Genomic DNA, 27214 nt, shown 5'->3' on the forward strand with positions numbered 1-27214 from the left:
GAGCTTTTATCTTAACGTAGTTTTAGCAGCAGGCTTGGGCTTTATCAAGCCCCATGATCAGGATCGCCTGGAAAAATTTAGTTATTAGGTTCCCAGGGTAACTCCAGGGGATGGACCCTTGGCTTGCAGGCTTATTACCAGCTTAAACTCTGGAGGGCCAAGGATCTGCCCTCATTCCACAAGCAGGGTCTCCTTTATGCTGTCGAGGACTCTCAACTTCTGGTCCTGTCTCATCAAGATGGCCTCCCATCTCTTCAAAGCTCTCACGGTGTCCCAGCGGAAACTATTCCTATGCTTTCCTATGATCCTATGAGTCCTCTGGTTTCATTATGTCTATGTAAGAAACAAGAAACAGGACAGAATCCAGTTATTATCCCAGACTCCTGATGGCCGGGAAACTCATCTCTCTCCTTATACACATTAACTCCTAGTGTGCCCAGCCCTTAGGGATCTTTGAGGCTGGTCTACCCCAGACACTACCCCCAGTCAGAGATGGCCAGACTTTCAGGCCCAGTTACTCCCCACAGATACAGATCGATGGAACTCAGTCAACAGAAGAGGCCATGACAGCCCCCGAGCACCACCACAGAACTCCTGTCCAGACTCAGGTCCCATTGGGACTCTGCTCTTTGTCAGGACCCGAACTGCTGGTTCTGAATCAGGTACCTCCAAGGGAAGTCATTACGGGCTCCTCCATCCTTCTTAAGCCACAGAAAGATAGATAGATAGATAGATAGATAGATAGATAGATAGATGCACCTATTTTGCAGAGACAGAGGTAAAGAATCCAACTGCTGCATCAATCAACAGCCATTCAAAGAGTTCCTGACTTTTCAGGGCCCCCTTCCTCATGAGGGAGCTATATGACTACATTTAAGGGGCTGATCACTCCCCAAATCAGGAATCTGACAGTCCTGCTTCCTTCCTGCTCTTCCCATCTGTCTTCTTTGCCACCCAACTCCTTCTACTCAGAATTGGGATATCACTGGCCTCTTTGCCAAGAGCAGGACTCGTTCTGCCCCTTCCTCATCAACACTGTTCCCACAGTCCCGTTGATGGATGACTCTCTAAGCAGCTTCTACAAGTAAGTGTCCACTCAGTAGGTGGTTTAGCCATAGCTTTAAGTGGCTCCAAGTGCAAGCAGGAGAACAGTGAAATAATCCCTGACTTTGGTGAGTTCCCAGTCTAATGGGGGAGACAAGGCCCACAAGCACATAAAAACCCAGGCAATCATCTAGAGGACACTATTCTCAGGCTGGTAATATATTTAATGCTTTCGACTGCACTGGCACAGTCACCTCGTCCATCTGGAGAGACACTCTTCTCTCTGGATGGGGTGTTGCACTCTCCTCTCTTTCCTCCTACCCTCCCCTCTCTTCCTGGTCTCTAAGTGATGGCCTGCTCACCCCCCGGGGGATCAACTCCAGTCCCATGGCTTTATATGTGGTGAGAGGCCAGAGATTGCCAAACCCATCTCCCATTCTAACCTCTCTGCCAATCTCCAAAATTTTACATCCAATTGCCTACTCCACATCCCCACTGGTTTATCTAACAAGATGTAACAAGAACTCTCAACTTTCTCCCGTCAAATGTGCTCCTCCTGCAGCACTTCCCACCCAGACCAAAGGCTCCATCATCCACCTGCCTACCTTTGTTCTGGTTCTGCCTCCATTCTGATCACATGTCACCAACCCCATGCCACCAGCCATCCAAGCCACCAGCATCATGACCCTAGACCCTTGCAGCGGTCTAACTGCCTCCCTGTTTCCACACTGCTTCCCCAGTCAGTTCTCCATTCAGCAGTTGGACATGTCACTCCCCTACTCAGCATGCTCCAATGACCACCCGTTACCTACAGACTAAAATCCAAACTTCTACCACGGCCTGTAAGGCCCTACCTCACCCGGCCCTGCCTATTGCTCCAAGCTCACCTGCTATCACACTGGGCCTCACCCTCCACTCTATAGCTGGCTGGCCTGCCTGCTGCTCCTCTGGCCACATCAAGTTCACTCTTGCCTCAAGGCCTTAGCAGTGGCCAGTCTCTCTGCCTTGAATAGAGTTCTTCCTCCAGATCTCAGGACTCACTCGCTCACTTCACTCTGTCTTCTGCTGACATCTCACCTCAGCAAAGAGACCCTCCCTGACCACTCGATGATCCTATGAAAAATAACCCTGTCCCAATCCTCCCATCCCCTTACCCTGCACTACTTTTCTTCACTGCACTTTAAAATCAACGACAGACATTAATGTCTTCCTCTCTCACTAGAAGGAAAACTACCCGAGAGCAAGCACTTTGCCTGCTTCATCACTCAAGGACTATATGATGAATGAATGAATGAATGAATGAATGTATGTCTGATACATTAATCAAATCATTGTTAACCAGACTGACATAGATTACGTTCTTTTCTTAGGAAGAAGGCTGACTTTCTCATAGAAACCATAGTATAAGGGATGTTACAATATTAATCAAGACCCTAATGCCCAACTTTTAAAGAAATATGATCAAACCCTACATTTAATTACAAGTTATATATCAAGCAACATAAAGCTCTCTAAATTACATGTGCTTTCAGTATAAAAGAAGAATTACAATGAGCCTAGGTAAATACATTTTGATGTAATATAGCACCATAGTTCATTGTTCAAAGTTTATTTTATCAAAAGCAGAACGAATGTCTTCATTAAGAGTGTGGAATTCAGAAAAGAGATTTTCCACAGGCATCTCTGAAAAAAATGTATAGAGGAAACTAAAGGTTACTTGCCCTTCTGAGAAGTCTGTCAAGAAACATTTGCATCTTGCTAAAGGTGCCCGAATCATCTGTGAGCAGCCCATCAGCTCAGACTTGAAGGGACTCCAGAGAAGAGCACCAAGTTCCAGCCTGACTCTGCACCAACCAGGTGTGTCGCTGCAGCTCTCCTTCAGGGGCCCCCTTTCCTCATCAGTGCCGGGAAAAGAGTACTGGATGATTTCCACAGTCCCATCTGCTCTAGCTTTTCCAATGAAAATTTGTCCTCTTTTTCTTTTGCAAATTTCCCTGCCTTGAGCATAAAATGGGTAACTCCACAGAAAGGGCTTCTTACACAGCCCTCTCCCCAGCACCCGAGCCTCTACCTTCATCCTGATTTTAGCCAAGGCAAACCTGCCTTCAAAATAAAGGACTTGCATTAATTTTTCCATCCTTTGATCTTCTGCTTCTGCTGCTTCACAATGTCAGAGTGCCTTAGGGCTCGCCTCTCAAGGGAGCAATGCTCATGCATACACAGTGCTCACTTTGATCCAGCCTTCCCTGAATCCTAAAATAATGCCCCCCATCTCAGCCATACATTCTGTACTTTCCTTCAGGCAGTAGTAAGACACTGCTTTCTCCCTTCATCAGCCACTTTAGAGTCCAATCTCATAATCACTTTTTAAAAATTGCTTTAAAATTACAAGATCTTTTTTTTTTTTTAACAAAAGGACAGAACCCATGTATTTAGTTTTGTCTGCTAAAGCAGCCTAAGAGTATTCTCTCTCTCTCTCTCTCTCTCTCTTTTTAATGTTTATTTTTTAGAGAGGGAGAGAGAGAGAGAGAGAGAGCGAGCATGACGGGGGATGGGCAGAGAGAGAGAGAGGGAGACACAGAATCTGAAGTAGGCTCCAGGCTTTGAGTTGTCAGCACAGAGCCTGTCGTGGCGCAGGAACCCACAAACCATGAGATCGTGACCTGAGCTGAAGTCGGAGCACCTGGGTGGCTCGGTTGATTAAGTGTTCAACTCTTGATTTTGGCTCAGGACATGATCTCACCATTTGTGAGTTCAAGCCCCACACTGGGCTCTGCAGTGACAGCACGGAGTCTGCTTGGGATTCTCTCTCTGTCTGCCCGTCCCCTGCTTGCTCTCGCTCTGTGTGTGTCTCTCTCTCTCTCAAAAATAAGTAAATAAACATTTAAAAAATAAAAATCTTTTAAAAATAAAGTAAAAATAATTTTTAAGAAAGAAGCTATTCTCCCACTTCAGTGATGGAACCACACTTCAAAGCAGCCTTAGAACCTTGGGGGAAATAATCAGTGTTATAAAATCACAGGCTATGCTTCTTTTCACGGATTGCTCTTTCCCCCTCCTCCTTCTCACTTGCTTTGCTTCACCGAATTGGTTAGGACCCCATCAGCCTCCTTCACAGTGAGAGTCAACAGACCACTTCCCAGGCTGACAATGGCTGAGGACCCCTCAAGTACTGTAATCACAAGACCCCAAGAAGAGGGAAGAGGGTAGCAGAAGGAAACCCATCTTCCTCACCAGTTAAAGCTACGAAAGCAATGGACCCCGACCCCTAACTTTCACATATGATATCCCAAAAGATCACCCAGACTTTTGAAATATTATTGATAATACTGACCATTGTATAGCTGCCCACAAAGGCACCATTTTTGTTGAGCAGACTCACTCTACACCTACTCTCAACGGGATTTCCCACTGACCAGAGTGACAATGATCACGTCTGTGAAGCAGGGCCAGTGGGAGCTCTTGGTCAGGACCTGGAACAGATGGGTTCCACAATTAACACAGAATTTGAGCTGTGCTCCACCCCCAATGATGGCTTCTTGCTAAGGAACCATCAGAGAGTCAAAGGGAAAATCGAAACCAAATGCAGTTAACCAGAGCACCTTCCTGGAGTAGCAGGAGGAAGAAGTCTGTGGACAATTTGGAAGGACGGAGCACCAGTTTGGCAGCATAACAGTTTCTAGCAGAAACCAGGGCACCCAGCAGATACCGAATCTTGTTTCCTGGCTGGCTTCAATGACAGTTCCCACCAACTCCACCAGTTCTAGAATTCTGACCAGCTAAGCCAGGGTCAACAGATAATGCTCAGTAAGGCATGCTGGCTTCACCCCCAGCTGTCTGGGCACCTGACCAGGTGTCATCTCACCTTGCGGGCACTATTCTGCCCTGGCTGCCCAGATCCCCTCTCTGTCATCTCCTCAGGGTAGGCTGGGGAGGAATGGTCAACGGCACAGTCTGAACCCTGCCCACTCACCAACGTCTCCTCTGCTGTTTGTTGTGGCAACTGGGCTGGGAGCACAGGGCAAGACGTCCTGGAGATCTGCCTCCCTGTGGGCTCGTGGGGCCCTTAGCCAAGAAGCTCCTGAAGTATTTCGGATGGCAGCAGGGGCAGCCCACTGGAAGCCTCCTGGCCGGTGCCTGGTGGGAAGGAGGAAAGGCAAGCTAAGTCAGGGACACACGTGCACAAGGGAGTAGGAGCAGCTGGGAGGAGGAGCACATCACTCAGAGAGGCTGTGTGGAAATGTCCCAAGGACAATAGGTGCTTTTATTCCCAAGTGTGGGGGGTTATGGGTTGAAAGTTCAGGACGAATAGTTACAAGGAGAACCAGAACTGGGTGCTTCCTTCCTCCACAGAGGACAGAATTCAGGAGAACTGAGGAGGGCAGAGCTGGGGTGAAGTCACAGGGTCAGGGGAGAGGCCCTGGCAGGGGTGAGGGAGGAAGGCCACAGAGCAGGTAGTGGCTGTTGGGCCCTCTGGAAAGAGCTGGTACGTGGGCGATCAGGGGCCTGGCTTCGGTGACAAGGCCAGGGTAAGGAGGAGCTCACAGGACAGGGAGACAATACTCACACCTGGGAGAGGACTGTTCTCAGAAACCAGTGACTCCCCCTCACTGTTCAGAGCTCAGCCCACACCTCTGCTCCCCCAGAACCCACACCAAAGCAGCCCACGGGGCCCACCCTTAGCCTGCAAGGGTTCCTAAACCTCACCCCATCTCCTCCCTTTAGAAGTTTCTGTTTTGGGATGCCTGGGTGGTGCAGTCAGTTGAGCATCTGACTCTTGATCTCAGCTCACGTCATGATCTCACAGTTCATGAGTTCAAGCCCTACATCAGGCTCTGCACTGATGGTGCGGAGCCTGCTTGGGGTTCTGTCTCTCCTTCTCTCTGGCCCTCCCCCTGCTTGTGCTCTCTATCTCTCTCTCAAAAATAAACTTCAAAAAAAAAAAAAAAAAAAAAAGCTTGTTTCCCTCCAGCAGCACATCTCAAATACTTAAAGTAATAAATCCATTCTTTCAAATGTGCAAATTATTTGCTGCCTTCCCAGAAGGTGTAGTAATCTGTAATGAAGAGTTTGTAAACCCGAAGGGAATCAAGCTCTCACGATGGAATTTCAACCGAGAGACTTCTGGACGGAAAGGCCTTATACACCCAACTCACACAGGAGATCTAGAGGGTGGACACCCCAGTTTGGCGTGGTGGTCCCCTGACACTTTGAGGCATACTTTGAAGAGGAACTGGAAGGAACTGGACACTCAGAGGAGGGGCGGGATGAGGTGGAATCTCTGCCCTGCTACGGTCCCCCAGATAGATGCTCTTTTCCACCCGGACACGGAGCTTCGGCAGAAGGCTGACCCCAGAGTGCCAGCCCCATCTGTACCCAGCCCCGTCTGTACCCCATCTGTATCCTGTTTGGCCACAGGATCAAGTGGGAGCCAAATCAGGATGGTGTTCCTGTAAGTGATGGTTTCTGCAGCTCTCATAGGCTAACCCAGTCAGTCCTGGCAGAATTTCTCTTGACCTGGCAAGTTTGGTCCCTCTGCCACTACTCACCTCAATGATTCTCCCACCTTGGTGAGGGCTCAGGGATACCTGCGGCTCTCTGTTCCTTGACCCTTACTTCACTTCCAGCTTGAGCACACCTGGCATTTCAGTCTCACCAGCGACACCTTCACGTGCTGCCAGCAAGAAGAGCCCCCTTGCCTGCTGCTCCTCCTGTGTCTCAAACCCACGGCCTAGCTGGTGTCCACGTGAGGCCAGGATGTTCCACCACAGGATTCTTCTGCCCAGCTAGTTAGGCAACTATAATCCTTGGCTATAATCCTTCACAACTCAACCTGCACCAAGGTCTGCTTCTGAAGTCACCCACAAGAAAATGCAAAATTAATCTACTGAATGTTTAAAAATTAAGAATGTATAAAAGCTGATAATATAGGCAAAATGGTTTTCTACACTAATTTTGCATCCCTATTAAGCATTACAGGTGCAAAAGAGTTCCCTGACACTCATGGTTAAAAAAAAAAAAAAAAAAGGGAAATAGAATGGGTCACATTTTTCTCCTTGGCAGGTGAGGGTGCAAAGCCACTTCAGCAGGAAACAGGGACCCTCCAGTGCATTTCTCTATAGAGAGGGGACTGCACATCATGGGTAGACAATTCCACCCATACAGTTTTCCAAAAGAAGGATTCACCATTCAGTCACTTTTTAATATCAACATTTAATGAAAACCAGGAAAATATTAAAACACGACTCAGGATTTTTGCAGGGAGCTAAGGCAATGTGGTTTGATAAGGGGGTTCACTGATGGCTTAATACAAGACAGTGTTTTTCAGAAGAAAGCTGTGCTGCTCTCATCCTGTTCTCCAGGGACAGTGGGGAGGGGAAGGCTGGAGGAGGGGTGCACTGGGATGTGTGGTGGGATTACAGATCACCATGATAACCAAGGACAGGGAAGGGAGCCAAGGATGCTGAATATCCCACATTAAACAGAATTCTCATTATGAAGAACTGTCTCATCAAAAATGCTAATAGTGCCTCTGTTGAGAAGCACTGGAAGGTGAATCAGAAATTAGCATGACTCTTGATTCCAAGAATATCGGTTAAGTCTTCATGGGGAGATGACAGCAATGACTGTACGAATGTCCTCCCTGGCGAGCCCAGATGAAGGGGGATGCAGGCTTCTGATAGGGTCAGTCCTGCTAGTGGTGACATGCATATCAGCTTATGAAGGGGATAGAGCCTGACAGGCACTGTTGGCTAGACAGACAGATGGACAGTGGTGAGCTACACATATGCCTTTGGAAAGGGACAAACCTCTCCTGTTTTTTTATTTCTTAGGACACAGCTGGGGCACCAAAACTGGACAACACATCACAGAAGAAACAATTTTAGTCCAGAGCACTGGTTCTCAAAGAGTGGTCTCCAATTAGCATCACCTGGGAACTTGTTAGAAATACCTCAGACTTGGTGAATCAGAAACTCTGGCCCAGGAACCAATGTTTTAACAAGCACTCGAGATGAATCTGATGCAGGCTCAAGTTTGAGAACCTCTGGTCTAGAAAGTTTGGGATTAAAAATGGCAATCAGTCACAAGAAGTAACACTACCTCATCCCTGTGTAGTTTCTAGTACACTCTGAGAAGGAGGAGCATGTTGCAACATGTCTCTTGCAGGCAAATGATCAGACATGGAGGGCATGAAGAAGGAAGACTTAAGCAAGGAGAAATGAGGGAAAAGAGTAAATTATCAGGGCCAATCTAAGTATCAAGTTTCATAAACCATCCTAGAAGGATTTTTTTTTAACTTGTTTTCCTCTTTGAATAGCCAATGCAATTATATGGTTCAAAACTCAGAAGACACAAAAGGGTATAGAGAGAAAGGTCCTCTACTTGCCCTTTCTCCTAGGTACCAAGCTCCAGCTTCCCTTCCTCAGAGTCAGGCATGTCATCAATATCTTCTTGGGCTATGTTATAAAAATACATATCTATTTTTATCCCCATTTTGTCTTAAATACAGATGATAGCATATTATACACATTATTCTATACTTTGATTTTTTTCATTTAATATGTTTTGGGGATTATTCCATATTAGAAACTTTAAGAACCACTGAGAAGACTTCTGAGTGCCTGGAAACATATAACACTCTCAGGGACACATGTGTCTTCCCTGCAAAGACGAAGGCCATCATGTGATTCTTGTGGATTTCTTAGTGAACCGCCTCTAGGAAAACTGTCCTGAAATTCTCAGCTTGGAGAACTCTCCACAAGTCCTACTTATATTCTGTTTTATGTGAGAAGGATGTGACCTGTAAACTCCTAGGTCACTAAAGTCCAATGGCAACACTACCAGACAATACCAGCAACTGGGGGGGGGGGGGGAGGGGGGTTAGGCATCCTAGAATACACAGTGGAGGGGAGGTTGGAACCCAGGAGAGAGCTCAAAGCAATGAGAGGACTTGGAACATTTTTATCTGTAAGACTAATAACCATAAATCACATTTTATCTATAGGAATTAACAAAATACATGAAAGGATAAAGACAGGAACAAGATAAGAACACTTAACAGAGTCAGTTTTCAACACTTATAATCAAATATTGAACACATAGTAAATAATATATATAATCTCTATCCTTCTACCAGTTTGAGTTATAACATTTCCTTTATAATTACTTTTTGTTCTCTTTCCTTCAGCACCATCAGTAAGATACCTTGTACTCCATCAGTAATTGATAAAACAAGTATACAGAAATAAGTAAGGTTATAGAAGATCTGAACACCACTATCAACTAACTTAACTGAATTGACACTACACCCAACAAGGCAAGATATATATTATTTTCAAGTGCACATAAAACATTCGCCAAGATAGACTATATTCTGGGCCACCAAACAAACCTGAATCAATCTTTAAAAAGTAAAATCATGTACAGATGTTCTATAATCATAATAAAATCAAACTAGAAGTTAATAACATAAAGATACCTGGAAAATTCTGTAAATTTCTGGAGACTAAACAACACACTTCTAAATAACCCATAGATAAAAGACGAAGTCCTGGGATACTGGATAATATTTTACATAGAATGATATGAAAACACAATGTCCCAAAATTTGGGGGATGCAGCTAAAGCAGATTAAGTGTACAAGGAAATTTATAGCATTAAACTTATATTAGAAAAAGAGAAAAACCTCAAACCAATGATCCAAACTTCCACTTTAGAAAACTAGGAAAAGAAGAGGAATTTAAATCCAAACTGATCAGAAGGAAGGAAATAATAAATATAAAAGCACAAATCATTGAAATTAAAAAGAAAACAAGTAATAAAGTTTTTGAAAAACCTGAGAAAAAAAGTTTTTGAAAATATCAATAAAATTTGAGCCTGTAGCCAGGTTTTCCGGGGAAAAAAAAGAAAGAAAAATTGTCAGGAATGAAGGAGGGGATATTACTACAGAGCCTACAGACATTAAAAAGAAAATAAACATTATGAATGATTCTATGCCCATAAATTCAACAACTTAGATTAAATAGACAAATTCCTTGAAAGGCACAAATAACTAAAAATCAACCAAAAAGAAATAGTGGGGTTCTTGGGTGTCTCAATCGGTTAAGTGTCCAACTCTTGATTTCAGCTCAGGTCATGATCTCACGGTTTGTGGGTTTGAGTCCTGCATCGGGTTCCATGCTGACAGTGTGGAGCCTGCTTGGGATTCTCTCTCTTCCTCTCTCTCTGCCCTTTCCCTGCTCACGTGTGCACTCTTGCTCTCCCTCTCTCTCTCTCTCTCTCAAGGATAAATAAATTTTAAAAAATTAAAAAGAAATAGATAACCTGAATTAAATTTTATGAGGCCAACATTACTTGATATGAAAATTAGACAAAGATATTACAAGAAGAGAAAACTACAGGGGCACCTGGGTGGCTCACTTGGTTAAGCATCCGACTTCAGCTCAGGTCACGATCTCAGTCCGTGAGTTCGAGCCCCGCGTCGGGCTCTGGGCTGACAGCTCAGAGCCTGGAGCCTGCTTCCAATTCTGTGTCTCCCTCTCTCTCTGCCCCTCCCCCGTTCATGCTCTGTCTCTCTCTGTCTCAAAAATAAATAAACGTTAAAAAAAAAAAAAAAGAAAAGAAAACTACAGGCCAAAAATCCTCAACAAAATGCTAATAAATTCAGTAGTATGAGAGAACACATCCTTATAATGTGGGGTTTACCATGGAAATGTACAGCTGGTTCAACATTTGAAAATAAATAAATTTATTTTATCAATTGACTGAAGAAGGAAAACTACATAATCACTTCATTAGATGGGGAGGGGGGGTGGGAAGCACCTGACAGAATTCAGTTTCCACTAATGGTTCTGATCAACTGCTGTAATCAGAATGCAAAAAACTGAGATAACCTGCTAAAAAAGGTAGAAGCCTCTTGAGTGATCCAGAAGTCCTCTCATGAGAAAGGTCTCAGGTGTTGTTACAAGATGAGTATGAGGGGACAGATACACGGTAGAGTCTTCAACATGTAATGGAATTACATTCATCATATAGTTGGTCAAGAGAGAGATGGTTACATTTAGGCAGATCGCTACTGAATAAAGAAAGAGCTTCGTTATCATCACACCTCTGCACAAAGGCAGATGCTTCCCATTTGAGGTGGTGGGATTTCTTAAAACCACAAGTGTTCCAAATTTCCCAGAGAGCTGTCAGGAATGCTGTAAAGTCTTCTACTTTAGGTGGGAAAATGGATTCAATGACATTGAAAGTTCTTTTTAGTGCTGAGACAGAGTAGGGAAAAAAAAATTTAGTTGTCTTAACTAAATGTTTGTTCGTTTTTTAATTAATGTTTGTTAAGAGTCAGGTAAAGGAGTATGAGACTCTACATTTTAAAAATCATATTGCTTATCTTTATGCATTTTACACTAGTAATTTAGTAGAGATATATATTTTTATAGTACACCCTGTAAAAACATTTCTTGTTATACATTTCTCTCCCCCTGCTACTTGTTCTAAAGAGACTAAGTGATAGATTAGTCCTTGATCCCTTAATATCTTCAACCATTCACATTCTGTCAGTTCCTTTCTTTCTGCCTCCAGACATCCTTTCTTGAAAAAGACCCACAATTAGACCTACTGCTCTCCTTCTAGCTACCAACCTATTTCTAGACTTCCTTTCCACTTAAATGTTTTCAGTGAGTCATCAACACCTACCACAATTTCCTTTCCACCCACTCCCTCTTTACCCCCTGCAATCAGCCCAGTTCTTTTATGTATCACGTAGATGGTCAAGATGCTGGAGTTTAGGGGGGCTAAGAATATCATGAAGAAGACACAGCATTTTCATTCAAAGAGTACCAAGAAAAAAATCAACATAAATTCTCCAAATACCCATTAGGCAGAGATTGGAGAAAGGACCTGCAAAAGAAAGCTGACATTTATTAGGTATCTTCTACTACACTGTGGAGTTAGATTGTATCCCATCATACCCATCAACAATTTCTCCATTCCTGTGCACTTATTTCATTTCAACTTGAATTGTACCAGAAATAACAATAAATGTAACTGGACCAAATTCACCAGTTAAAAGGTACATACACTCACCCACTCACATAACTATTATAGGCTTTTTACAAGATGAATATAAAGAAGTTGAAAGAAATGAATGGAAATAATGAGAAAATATGCCAGGCAAAAACTAACCATAAGAGAGCTGAAATAGCAAAATTAATGCCAGACAAAATAGACTTTAATGTAATTAGACAAGAGAACCATTTCAAAATGATAAGAGGAATGAGATAAAAACATAGAAGATATCCCCAGCATTGGTTTTAGGAAGAGTCCAGTAAATGTAATGTAAATACAACAGCTCAGAATTAGAATTCTACACAATTCAATTCAATCCCACAATTATTTGCATAAAAGCTCTCAAGTTTGTTACCATGAACAACAAAGCTTGATCTAAAAAGACATATGTAGAATTTTATACCCAATAATTATAAAACATGCATTGCAAGCATACACGTGGCTGCTAATTTTATTGTGCTTTGTTTTATTGCACTTAACAGATACTGTATTTTTCACAGTTGAAGGTTTGTAGCAACCCTGCATTGAGCAAGTCTGAGGACACCATTTTTCCAACAGAATTTGCTTACTTGCATCTCTGTGTCATATTTGGTAATTCTCACAATATTTCAAACTTTTATTATTATTTGCTATGGTTATCTTTGATGTTACTACTGTATAAGTTTTGATGTTGTAATTGTATAAGGGGTGCCACAAACCACATCCATACAAGATGGCAAACTTAACTGATAAATGTTGTGGCTATTCTGACCACTCCATTGACCAGCCATTCTCCTGTTTCTTTCCCCTCTCTTCAGGCCTCTCTATTCCCTGAGACACAGTAATATTGAAATGAGGCCAGTTAATAACCCTCCTCTGGCCTCTAAGTGTCTAAGTGAAAAGGAAGAGTCATATGTCTCTCACTTTAAATCAAAGCTAGAAATGATTAAGCCTAATGAGGAAGGCATGTTGAAAGCTGAGACAGGCCAAAAGCTAGGCCTCTTGTACCAAGCAGTTAGCCAAATCATGAATGCAAAGGAAAAGTTCTTGAAGGAAATTAAATGTGCTACTCCAGTAAACACAAGAATGATAAGAAAGCAAAACAGCCTATTGCTGATAATAAAGTTTGAGTGGTCTGGATGGAAGATCAAACCAGCCATAACATTCCCTTAAGCCAAAGCCTAATCCAGAGCAAAGCTCTAACTCTCTTCAACTCTATGAAGGCTAAGAGAGGTGAGAAAGCTGCAGAGGAAAAGTTGGAAGCTAGCAGAGGTAGGTTCATGAAGTTTAAGGAAAGAAGCCATCTCCATAACAAAAAAGTGCAAGGTGAAGCAGCAAATACTGACATGGAAGCTGCAACAAGTTATCCTGAAGACCTAGCTAAGATAGTTCATGAAGGCAGCTACACTAAACAAGAGATTTTCAATATATGTTAAACAACCTCCTATAGGAAGAAGATGCCATCTAGGACTGGCATAGCTAGAGAGAAATTAATGCCTGGCTTCAAAGTCTCAAAGGTTAGGCTCTCTTGTTAGGGGCTAATGCAGCTGATAATCTGAAGTTAAAGCCAATGCTCATTCACCATTCTGAAAATACTAGGGTTCTCAAAAATTGTGCTAAATCTACTCTCCCTGTTCTCTACAAATGCAACAACAAAGCACGAATAACAGAACATCTGTTTAGTGCATGGTTTACTGAATATTTCAAGCCCGCTGTTGAGACCTACTACTCAGAAAAAAAGGTCTGATGGAGATGTGCAATCAGGTTAATGTTGTTTTCGTGGCTGTTAACACAACATGCATTCTGTAGCCCATGGATCAAGAAGTAATTTCAAACAACCAATGCCATAAAAATACAAACAACTGTAACAGAATGTTATAAAAACCTATTTGCCAAAAAAAAAAAAAACCCTATATGCCAACAAATGGCACAACTTAGAGGAAATACATAAATTCCTAGAAACATATAAACTACCAAAACTAAATCAGGAAGAAATAGATAATTTGAACAGACCAATTATCAGCAATGAAATTGAATCAGTAATCAATAAACTCCCAAAAAAACTGTGAAGTCCAGAACCACATGGCTTCACAGGTGAATTCTACAAAACATTTAAAGAAGAGTTACTACCTGGGCACCTGGGTGGCCCGGTCGGCTGAGCATCTGACTTTGGCTCAGGTCATGACCTCACTGCTTGTGGGTTTGAATCCTGTCCGGCTCTGTTCTGACAGTTGGGAGCCTGGAGCCTGCTTCGGATTCTGTGTCTCCCTCTCTGTCCTCCCTCCTCCACTCATGCTCTGGTTCTCTCTCTCTCAAAAGTAAATAAACATTAAAAAAAATTTAAAGAGTTAATACCTATTCTCTCAAACTATTCCAAAAAACAGAAGAAGAAGGAAAACTTTCAAATTCATTCTGTGAGGTCAGTATCACCCTGATACCAAAACCAAATAAAGACACCACAAATAAAGAGAACTATAGGGCCAATTACCTCTCATTAACACAGAAGCAAAAATCTTCAACAAAATACTAGCAAGCAGAATTCAACAATCCATTTAAAAGGGGGAGGAGTTAAGATGACAGAGAAGTAGGGGGACCCTGGGCTTTCCTTGTCCCTCAAACACAGCTGTATTGAGGTCAGATCACTCGGAACACCCAGGAAATCAATCTGCAGATTGGCAGAAGGATCTCCACAGTTGGAGGGAGATAGCTTGGCAGGTGCAAGGTTCATAGAAATGAATTGGGGAAGAGAAAAAGAGAGGAGGGAACCCTTTTCGTGGAGAGACAAAAGGAAGAGAAAGAGAGAGGGGTTGAGAAAGTACAACATTGAGTTAGCACAAGCAGAAAACCTCTCTGGCCCATGGACTGGGTAGTGAGGAGTACTGAGTGTCCCAGCTCTTTTTTGAAGATAGTGTTTGAAGCTCAAATTCTGAGGTTTTGGAAGTGCATGACTTTCTTAGGAGCAGAGCTATGGCGTGCACTCCTGGGCAGGGAGGGGGCAGCTAGCCAGGAGTGCATAGGGTGGTGTAGACATCTCCAGGGCACACTGGGAGAGAACATTCCCCATCCCAGAGTACTTTTGGAAGAGGGCTTATTGCCTCCCAAGGACGAAATACCCTGCAGGTGCCAGCCAAAGGCCTTTCATCATCAGGGGACAGAGGCGTACCTAGAGTGAATATAAAACCTTTGCTGCCTTTAATGGTGGCACACTACAGATTCCATGCACTGTGCAGGCATGGGACTATTACGCAGGGACAGAGAACTTTACACGGCATGGAGAGGCTCTACTCCAAAGGAGGGGAGTGGATCCACATGGTGCTGGGTCCTTTAAGACTGTGGGTTTTGAATCCCAGCCACACGCCAGAGAAAACCTCAGGAGAGTTGTGGGACAGGGCAAGTTGACTGGTCTCACTATTCTGTGAGGGCTGCCTGACAGCAAGGGGATGTGAGATCCCCAGTCTGGGGATCAAAGATTGGAGTGGTGCCATTTTCCCCCCAACACCAACATGGTGGGACTTCAGAGAGCAACACAGTGGCCTCCAGTGAAGGTAGGAGCCACTTAACACCAAACCCCAGCACCCCCATGCCTGGCAACTGTTTATTTTTTGGGGCAAGACTGACTCTGAGCCAAAGCAGTGGACCTCTCCTCCAGATCAGCACAGCCACCATCCCCCATCTACCAAGTGCACTGAAAATCCAGGGCTTCAAAATGACACCTACAGTTCTTTTTTCTTCTTTTTCCTTTCTTTTTCTTTAGAATCTGCCTTATAGTTTTTTGATTCTCTGTTTGATTTTTTTTTTTTTTGGTCCCCTTTCCTTTTCTCTTGCTTTGGGATCAGGCTCCCCCTCCTTTTTTTCCAGGGTCACTTCAACAAAGAAATCAAAGCACACCTAGTGAAAGGTCCAAACATTCCACCACTGCAAGCAAGGAGGAGCTCTGCAGAGGGCTGACCATGGGAAAGAGCAGCCAAAACGTAACAGCAGAGTGAACACAGCATACACCAAAAACACTTCCTGAAGTGCCAAGCTCTGGACAGTGTATGACCCTTTTTTAATATAGCAGTACTCTCAGGTGCAGGAAGCATAATAAGCTTTTAAAACATGCAAAAGACAGAAATGTAGCCAAAATGACAAGATGGAGGAATTTCCCCCAAACGAAAGGTCAAGAAGGCATCACAGCCAGGGACTTGCCCAAAACAGATATAAGCAATATGCCTGAACAAGAATTTAGAACAACAGTCATAAGACTATTAGCTGGGCTTGAATAAAGGATAGAAGACACCAGAGAAACCCTTGCTGCAGAGATCAAAGACCTAAGAACTAGCCAGGATGAAATAAAAAATGCTATAACTGAGATGTAAAACAAACTGGATACAGTGATAATGAGGACTGAAGAAGCAGAGGACAGAATAGGTGAAATATAAGATAAAATCGTGGAAAATAACGAATCTAAAAAAAAAAGAGGGAAAGGAAATTACTAAATCGTGAAGGGAGGCTTACAGAACTAAGTGATTTCATGATATGAAACAATATCCATATTATAGGAGTCCCAGAAGAAGAGTGGGACGAAGGGGCAGGAGGTTTATTTGAACAAATTATAGCTGAGAACTTCCCTAATCTGGGGAAGAAAACAGGCATTCAAGTCCAAGAGGCACAGAGAAGTCCCTTTAAAATCAATAAAAACAGGTCAACACCACAATGTATCATAGTGAAACTTGCAAAATATAAAAATAAAGAGAGAATTCTGAAAGCAGCTAGGGACAAAAGGTTTATAAGGGTAGATATGTAAGGTTTGTAGCAGACCTGTCCACTGAAACTTGGCAGGCCAGAAGAGGGTGTCAGGAAATTTTCACTATGCTGAACAGGAAAAATATGCAGCCAAGAATCCTTTATGCAGCAAGGCTATCATTCAGAATAGAAGCAGAGATGAAAAATTTCCCAGACAAACAAAAACTGAAGGAGTTTGTGACCACTAACCCAGCCCTGCAAGAAATTTTAAGGGGGAATTCTAAGTGAAGGGGGAAAAAAAAAGACCAAAGCAACAAAGACTACAAAGGACCAGAGAAAATCACCAGCAACACCAATTCTACAGGTAACACAATGACATTAAATTTATATCTTTCAATTATTATCGTGAATGTAAATGGACTAAATGTTCAGATCAAACAACACAGGGTATCAGAATCGATAAAAAAAAAAAAACAACAACCAAGATCCATCTATATGCTGCCTACAACAGACTCATTTTAGACCTAAAGACATCTGCATATTGAAAGTGAGGGGATGGAGAACTACCTATCATGCTAATGGAAGTCAAAACAAAAAAAAAGCTGGAATAGCCATACTTATATCAAACAAACTAGATTTTAAAACAAAGACTATAGCAAGAGATGAAGAAGGGCATTATATCACAATTAAGGGGTCTACCCATCAAAGGTCTAACAATTGTAAATATTTATGCCCCCAACTTGAAAGAACTCAAATATATAAATCAATTAATCACAAACATAAAGAAACTCATTGATAATAATACCATAATAGTAGGAGACTTTAATACCCATTTACAGGAAATAGATCATCTAAGCAGAAAAATCAACAAGGAAACAATGGCTTTGAGTGACATACTGGACCAGATGGCCTTAACAGGTTATTCAGAACATTTCATCCTAAGGCAGAAAAATACACATTCTTCTTGAGTGCACATGGAACATTCTCCAGAACAGATCACATAGTGGGTCACAAATCAGCTCTCAACAGACAAAAATATTGAGATCATACCATGCATATTTTTAGATCACAATGCTATGAAATTTTAAATCAACCACAAGAAAAAAATTGGAAAGCCCTCAAATACATGGAGGTTAAAGAACATCCTAGTAAAGAATGAATGAGTTAACCAGGAAATAAAAGAAGAAATAAAAAAATACGTGGAAGCAAATGCAACTGAAAAGACAACAGTCCAAACCCTTTGGGATGCAGCAAAGGCTGTCCTAAGAGGAAAACACATTGCAATTCAGACCTATTTCAAGAAGTAAGAAAGGTCCCAAGTACACCACCTAACCTTACACCTAAAGGAGCTAGAATAGGAGCAGCAAATAAAGCCTAAAGCCAGTAAAGGAAGGGAAATAACAAAAAAAGCAGAAATTAACAATACAGAAACAAAAGAACCCAGTGGAACAGATCAATGAAATTTAAAGCTGTTTTTTTGAAAGAATAAACAATATTGAATAACCCCTAGCCAGACTTCTCAAAAAGAAAAGAGAGAGGACCCAAGTAGATAAAATCATGAATGAGAAGAGGAGAGATCACAACCAACACCACAGAAACACAAACAATTATAAGAGAACACTATGAAAAATTTTTTGCCAACAAACTGGGCAATCTAGAAGAAAAGGGAAGATTCCTAAAAAACTCACATACTACCAAAATGAAACAGGAAAAAATAGGAGATTTGAACAGACCTATAACCAGCAAATAAATTGAATCAGTTCTCCAAAATCTCCCAAAAAACAAGAATCCTGGGCCAGATGGCTTCCCAGGAGAATTCTACCAGACGTTTAAAGAAGAGTTAAACCTATTCTTCTCAAATTGTTCCCAAAAACTGAAATGGAAGGAAAGCTTCCAAACTCATTCTATGAAGCCAGAATTACCTTGATTCCAAAACTAGACAAAGACTCCACTTAAAAGGAGAATTATAGGCTAATATCCCTGATGTATCTAAATGCACAAATTCTCAAAAAGATACTAGCAAATCAAATTCAACAGTACATTAAAATAATTATTTCCCATGATCAAGTGGAATTTATTCCTGGGCTGCAGGGCTGGTTCAATATTAGTGAATCAACATGATACACCATATTAATAAAAGAAAGGATAAGAACCAAATGAATCTCTCAATAGATGCAGAAAAAGCATTTGGCAAAATACAGCATATGTTCTTGATAAAAACCTTCAAGAAGGTAGGGACAGGAGAAACATTCCTCAACATCATAAAGGCCATATGTAAAAGACCCACAGCTAATATCATCATAAATGGGGAAAAACTGAGAGCTTTCCCCCTAAAGTCAGGAACATGACAGGGATGTCCAGACATTCTCACCACAGTTGTCTGACATAGTATTGGAAATTCTAGCCTCAGCAATCAGACAACAAAAATAAATAAAGGCATCCAAATTGGCAAAGAAGTCAAACCTTCAATCTTGGCAGATGACATGATAGTCTACATGGAAAACCCAAAAGACTCCACCCAAAAACTACTAGAACTGATACATGAATTCAGCAAAGTCTCAGGATATAAAATCAATGCACAGAAATCAGTTGCATTTCTATATACCAATAATGAAGCAACAGAGAAATCAAGGAATTGATCCCATTTACAATTGTACCAAAAACCATAAGATGCCTAGAAATAATCCTAACCGAAGAGGTAAAAGATCTGTGTGCTGGAAACTATAGAAAGTTTATGAAAGAAATTGAAGAGGACACAAAGAAATAGAAAGATATACCATGCTCATGGATTGGAAGAACAAATGTTGTTAAAATGTCTATACTACCCAAAGCAACCTACACATTCAGAGCAGTCTCTATCAAATAATATTAGCATTCTTCACAGCGCTAGAACAAACAATCCTAAAATTGGTATGGAACCAGAAAAGACCCCAAACAGCCGAAGTAATGTTGAAAGAGAAAACCAAAGCTGGAGGCATCACAATTCTGGACTTCAAGCTGTATTACAAAGCTGTAATCCTGACAGTATGGTACTGACTGCACAAAAACAGGCACACAGACCAATGGAGCAGAACAGAAAACACAGAAATGGACCCAAAACTGTACGGCCAACTAATCTTAAAGCAGGAAAGAGCATCCAATGGGAAAAAGACAGTCTCTTCAGCAAATGGTGTTGGGAAAACTGGACAGCGACATGCAGAAGAAAGAAACTGGACCACCTTCTTAGGCAATGCACAAAAGTAAATTCAAAATGGATAGAAGACCTAAATGTGAGACAGGAAGCCATCAAAATCCTAGAGGAGAAAACAGGCATCAACTTCTTTGACCTCGGCCACAGCAACTTCTTACTAAACATGTCTTCAAAGGCAAGGGAAATAAAAGCAAAAATGAACTATTGGGACCTCATCAAGATAAAAAGCTTCTGCACGGCAAAGGAAACAATCAACAAAACTAAAAGGCAACTGACAAAATGGGAGAAGATATTTGCAAATGACATATTGAATAAAGGGTTAGTATCCAAAATCTATAAAAAATTTATCAAACTCAACACCCCAAAAAAAAATAATCCAGTGAAGAAATGGGCAGAAGGCATGAATAGACACTTTTCCAAAGAAGGCATCCAGATGGCTAATAGACACATGAAAAGATGCTCAACATCACTCATCATTAGGGAAATACAAATCAAAACCACAATGAGATACCACCTCATACCTGTCAAAATGGTTAAAATTAACAACTCAAGAAACAACAGATGTTGGCAAGGATTCAGAGAAAGAGGATCTCTTTTGCACTGCTGGTGGGAATGCAAACTGGTACAACCACTCTGGAAAACAGTATGGAGATTCTGCAAAAAGTTAAAAATAGAGCTACCCTAGGGGTGCCTGGGTGGCTCAGTCGGGTAAGCATCCGACTTTGGCTCAGGTCGTGATCTCATGGTTGGTGGATTCAAGCCTCGTGTTGGGCTCTGTGCTGACAGCTCAGAGCCTAGAGCCTGTTTCAGATTCTGTGTCTCCCTGTCTGTATCTCCCCCTCCCCTGCTCATGCTCTATCTCTCAAAAATAAACAAACATTAAAAAAAATTTTTTTTAATAGAGATACCCTATGACCCAAAAATTGCACTATTAGGTATTTATCCAAAGGATACAAAGATACTAATTCGAAAGTGGACATGCACCCCAAAGTTTATAGCAGCTCTATCAACAATAGTCAAATTTTGAAAAGAGCCCAAATGTTCATCAACTGATGAATGAAGAAGATGTGGTATAAATTCACAATGGAATATTACTCAGCAATCAAAAATAATGAACTCTTGCCATTTACAACAACATGGATGGAACTAGAGTATATTATGCTAAATGAAATAAGTCAGCCAGAGAAAAACAAATATATAATTTCACTCGTGTGAAATTTAAGAAACACAATAGATGAACATAGGGGAAGGGAAGGAAAAATAAGATAAAGACAGAGAGAGGGCAAACCACAAGAGACAAATACAGAGAACAAACTGAGGGTTGCTGGAGGTAAGGTGGGGAGATGGGCCAAATGGGTGATGGGCATTAAGGAGGCACTTGTTGGGATGAGCACTGGGTGTTATGTGTAAGTGATGAATCGCCGGGTTCTACTCCTAAAACCAATACTACATTGTATGTTAACTAACTTGAATTTTAAAAAATAAATAAATAAATACATTAAAAAATCATACCCATGATCAACTGGGATTTATTCCTGTGATGCAAGGGTGGTTCAGTATTTGCAAAATAATCAATATGATACATCATATCAATAAGAGAAAGGATAAAAGTATATGATTATTTCAAAAGATGTAGAAAAAGCATTTGACAAAGTACCACATCCATTCATGATATAAAACCCTCAACAAAGTAGGTTTAGAGGGAACATACCATAACATAAAAAAGGCCTTATTTGAAAAACCCACAGCTGGGGTTCCTGGGTGGCTTAGCATCTGGCTCCTCATTTCGGCTCAGGTCATGATCTCACAGTTTGTGAGTTCGAGCCCCACATCAGGCTCTGCGCTGACAGCATGGAGCCTGCTTAGGATTCTCTCTCTCCCTCTCTCTCTGCACTTCTCCCCTCAAAAATAAACATTAAGAAGGAGAAGAAGAAGAAGAAGAAGAAGAAGAAGAAGAAGAAGAAGAAGAAGAAGAAGAAGAATCCACAGCCAACATCATACTCAATGGTGAAAAACTGAAAGCTTTTCCCCCAAGGTCAGGAGAAAGACAAGGATGTCCACTCTCACCAGTTTTATTCAGCATAGTACTGCAAGTGCTAGCCACAGCAATCAGACAACATAAAGAAATAAAGAAAAGGCATCTAAATTGGTAAGGAAGAAGCAAAACTCTCGGAATTTGTGGGGGACATGATCCTGTATACAGAAAACCCTAAAAACTCCACCAAAAAAAACTATTAGAACTGATAAATGAATTCAGTAAAGTTGCAGGATACAAAATCAATGTACAGAAATATGTTGCATTCCTATACACTAATAATAAAGCAGCAGAAAGAGAAATTATGTAAACCCCACTTACAATTCCACCCAAAACAATAAAATATCTAGGAATAAACTTAACCAAAGAGGTCTGTACTCTGAAAACTATAAAACACTGATAACAGAAATTGAAGATGATACAATGAAATGGAAAAACATTGAACGCTCATGGATTGGGAGAACAAATATCTACACATCCAGTGCAATTCCTATCAAAATAACAACAGTATTTTTCACAAATACTGGAGCACCTGGATGGCTCAGTCAGTTGAGTATCCAACTTCTGCTCAGGTCATGATATCATAGTTTGTGAGTTTGGCCCCGCGTGGGCTCACTGTTGTCAGCGCAGAGCCTGCTTTGATCCTCTGTCCCCCTTCTTCCCCAGCCCCTCCCCCACTCACTCACACACTCTCTCTCTCTCTCTCTCAAAAATAAACGAACTTTAAAAAAAAAGAAAAAACACTCCTAAAATGGGTATGGAATTACAAAAGACCCCAAATAGCTAAAGCAATCTTGAAAAAGAAAAACAAAACTAGAGGTATCACAATTCCAGACTTCAAGTTATATTCAAAGCGGTAGTAATTAAAACAGTATGACACTGGCATAAAAATAGACACATAGATCACTGGAATAGAACAGAAAACCCAGAAAAAAACTCACAATTATATGGTCAATTAATCTTTGACAAGGGAGGGGTGAAAAGTCTGTTCAACAAATGGTGCTGGGAAAACTGGGCAGTACATGCAAAAGAATGAAATTGAACCACTTTCTTTCACCATACACAAAAATAAACTGGATTAAAAACCTAAATGTGAGACCTGAAACCATAAAAATCCTTGAATAGGGCATAGGCAGTAATTTCTCTGACATCGGCTATAGCAACACTTTTCTAGATATGTCTCCTGAGGCAAGAGATGGAAAAGCAAAAATAAACTATTGGGACTACATCAAAATAAAGTTTCTCCACAGCATAGAAAACAGACAAAACTAAAAGGCAATCTATGAACTGGGAGAAGATATTTGTAAATGACATATCTGATAAAGGGTTATTATCCAAAATGTATAAAGAACTTATAAAACTCAACACCCCAAAAACAATAATACAATTTTAAAATGGGCAGAAGACACGAACAGACATTTCTCCAAAAAAAACATTCAGATGGCCAACAAACACATGAAAAGATGTTCATCATCACTTATCATCAATGAAAATCAAATTTACAATGTAAATCAAACTTACATTGGGAAATTGTAAGTCAAAATTACAATGACATAGCACCTCACACTTGTCAGAATGCCTAAAATCAACACAAGAAACAACAGGTATTGGCAAGGATGTGGAGAATAAGGAACCCTTTTGCACTGCTGGTGGAAATGCAAACTGGTGCAGCTGTTGTGGAAAATAGTATGGGGGTTCCTCAGAAAATTAAAAATAGAACTACCCTATAATCCAGTAATGACACTACTGGGTATTTACCTAAAAAAAATACAAAAACACTAAATCAAAGGAACAAATGCCCTATGTTTATTGCCCCATTATTTAAAAATAGCCAAACTACAGAAGCAACCCAAGTGTCCATCGATAGATGAATGGATAAAGAAGATGTGGAGTGTAAATATATATATATAATGGAATGTTATTTAGCCATAAAAAAGAATGAAATTTTGCCATTTGCAAAAATATAAATAGAGCTAGAGAGTGTAACGCTAAGTGAAATAAATCAGAGAAAGAAAAATACCATATGATCTCATTCACATGTGTAATTTAAGAAACAAAACAAATGAGCAAAGGAAAAAGAGAGAGAGAGAGACAAACCAAGAAACAGACTCTTAACTGTAGAGAACAAACCGATGGTTACCAGAGGGTAGTCGGGGGAGGGGGGGCCGGGATGGGTGACACAGATGATGGAGATTAAAGAGTACACTTATCATGGTGAAAAAAATCTACCTCCAAATTTTAGATCAAACTCTATTATGAGCTATCATGGTGTGAGTAAAACGCATATGGAAAAATTTAAAAATTAAAAAAATAAAAGAATGGTGGCCAATCTTCAAATATTTTTAAAAAGAAGTAATTTCAACTTTCAAGTCTTATTATTTAAGAAATACATTTTATAATGCTATAGCTGCCATAGATAGTGATTACTCTGATGCATCCGGGGAAAGTAAGTTAAAATTTTTATGGAAAGATTCACCTTTCTAGGTGCCATTAAGAACATCTGTGATTCACAAAATGAGGTCAAAATAGCAATATTAACAGGAGATCGGGAGAAGTTGATTCCAGTCCTCAGTTGATTTTGAGGGTTCAAGACTCCAGTGTAGGAAGTAACTGCAGATGTGGTGGAAAATAGCAAGGGAACTAGAATGAGAAGTGGAGCTCAGGCTGAATTGCTGCAGTCTCACAATAAAACTTTAACAGGTGATAAACTGCTCCTTATGCTTGAGCAAATAAAGCGGTTTTTTTGAGATGAAATCTACACTTGTTGAAATGACAACAAAGGAATGAGAATATTTAGTTGAAGCAGCAGCAGGGTTTGAGAAGATTGACTCCAATTTTTTTTTTTAGGTTGACTCCAATTTTAAAGAAGCTTTACTGTAGGTAAAATGCTATCAAATAGCATCGCATGCTACAGAGAAATTGTGAAAGAAAAGTCAATCAAGGCAGCGAACTTCATTGTTGTCTTACTTTAAGAAATTGCCACAGCCACCCCAACCTTCAGCAACCACTACCCTTACTGGTCAGCAGCCATCATCATTAAGGCAAGACCTTTGGCCAGCAAAAAAAATTACAATGCACTGAAAGTTCAGATGATGGTTAGCATTTTTTAGTTAAGGTATGTACATTGTTTTCTTTAGACATAATGCTATTACACCCTAAACAGACTATAGTATAGTGTAAACATAATATTTATATGCACTGGGAAACCTAAAAATTCATTTGACTTGCTTTATTGCAGTGGATTGGAACTGAACCTATAATATCTTGGAAGTATGCCTATATTCTTTGCAAGCATATAGGAAAGATTTTCAAAAATTAACCTTCAAGAGGCCATAAGATATATCTCAATGAATTCCAAAGAACTATACAGTCAGTATCAATAGAAAAGATCAACTTGGGGGCACCTGGGTGGTTCAGTCGGTTAAGCATCCAACTCTTGATTTCAGTTCAGTTCATGATGTCACTGTTTGCGAGTTGGAGCCCTGCGTTGTCACTGCACTGTCAGTGCAGAGCTTGCTTGGGATTCTCTCTCTCTCCCTCTCTCTCTGACCCTCCCCAGTACACATGCACTCTCTGTCTCTCTCTCAAGATAAACAAATAAACTTTAAAAAAAGACCAACTTGTCTGTTGGCTTTCTCTATCAACATCTCATCCTTCTGAAACTCCCTTGTACTTCTTTCTCTCTTCTGACATTGTATGTGGAAGTTTTATCTAGTCATTCATTTATTCAGCACATTATTATCAAACACTTAAATACCAGTTACTGTTTTTAGCACAGGGAATACACTAATAGACAAAGCAAAACAGGCAAATATCCTCCCTTTGAGGAGCTCACATTCTTGTGTCACCTCAATCACCAGACCACAAGTGTCTTAAGGTAGGACCACGTCTAGTACAGATTTGGCTAGCTCCCAATGTGCTGCTAGGCCAAACACTACATTGGTTCTGGAAGTGTAGGACCTACAGACTCTGACACTGAAGACAAAGAGTTTGGTGAGGCTTGAAGTACAGTCTTTGGCTATACTGCTGTGGGAGTGGAACATGGCTCATCAGGGAGACCTGAGACCAGGATGAGTGACAGAATCTAGACACCCCTCACCACCCCTCTACCAGTAACTCAATAGCTTAAGTCTCAGTGTTCCAAGGGTCAAAGCAGATCCAAGTCTAGAAACCAGATTATCAAAGCAGAGCTGCAGAAGGCCAGATCAATGTCAAAGGGGCTGGGAGCCATTAAGTTTGGAAGGAACAATCAGCCAGACAGACGAAACCAGACAGATTAGAAAAAAAGCAATCATGTCTCTTAATAAGTCCTTGCAAATTGGGGTGTAGTTTAAAGAGACCAGACAAGCCAAGTAACCAGTGGCAAGTAGCCATAGCCTACAAGTCAGCCTGGTTGTAAGGGTCTGTTATACTTCCCCTGTGAGGTAGTAACAGCTGGACTTTCTGAGCTAGTGGGATAAGGAGAGTATTGGTAGCCTACTGCAAATAAATCTATGTTCTAAGAGGCAAAAGGCAAGGTGACTGGCTTTTAGAGAACTCTGTTCAGCCCCAAAATGATAAGTTCACAGTATTCCCAAGAAAGAAAAGGGCCTGAAAAACAGACACATCTAACTGTTCCTTCTCTTCCTCCTCATTCTCCTCCTCCTCCTTAGTGTGTACTATGTGATGATTTTATATATGTATACATTGTGAAAGAATTGTCACAATCAATGAACACATCCCATCACTTCATGTAATTAGTGTGTGTGTGTGTGTGTGTGTGTGTGTGTGTGTGTGTGGTGAGGACACTTCAGATGTACCCTCTTAGCAAATTTCAAGTATACAATGCAGTATTATTAGGCAGTATATTAGGTCTCCAGAACTTATTCATCTCATAACTGAAAGTTTGTATGCTTTGACCAACATCTCCTATTTTCCCACCTAGGTCCTACCTCTAGCCCCTGACAACCACCATTCCACTCTGGTTCTGTGAGTTTGGCTTTTTAAGATTCCACATATAAGTGAGATGATACAGTACATGTATTTTTCTGTCTGGCTGATTTATCCTCCAGTTTCACCCATGTTGTCAAATGGCAGGATTTCTTTCTTTTTAATAGCTAACATTCGTGTGTGTGTGTGTGTGTGCGCGCGTGTGTGTCTGCGCGCGCGCGTGCGTGCGCACACATGCATGTTAC

The 27214-nt window shown here is 41.1% G+C and overlaps 1 protein-coding gene across 1 annotated transcript in view; it reads right to left on the bottom strand.

Annotated features, from left to right (window-relative positions):
* The window catches only part of MYLK (myosin light chain kinase), a 278996-nt gene that overhangs the window by 205756 nt on the left and 46026 nt on the right, over positions 1-27214 (bottom strand). The window contains exon 2 of the mRNA XM_042903128.1: positions 5018-5181. The gene's annotated coding sequence lies outside the window, so the exon portion shown is untranslated. The remainder of the gene's footprint in view (positions 1-5017; positions 5182-27214) is intronic.

Source organism: Panthera leo, chromosome C2 (assembly GCF_018350215.1).
Source record: "Panthera leo isolate Ple1 chromosome C2, P.leo_Ple1_pat1.1, whole genome shotgun sequence".
NCBI classification, from domain to species: Eukaryota; Metazoa; Chordata; class Mammalia; order Carnivora; family Felidae; genus Panthera; species Panthera leo.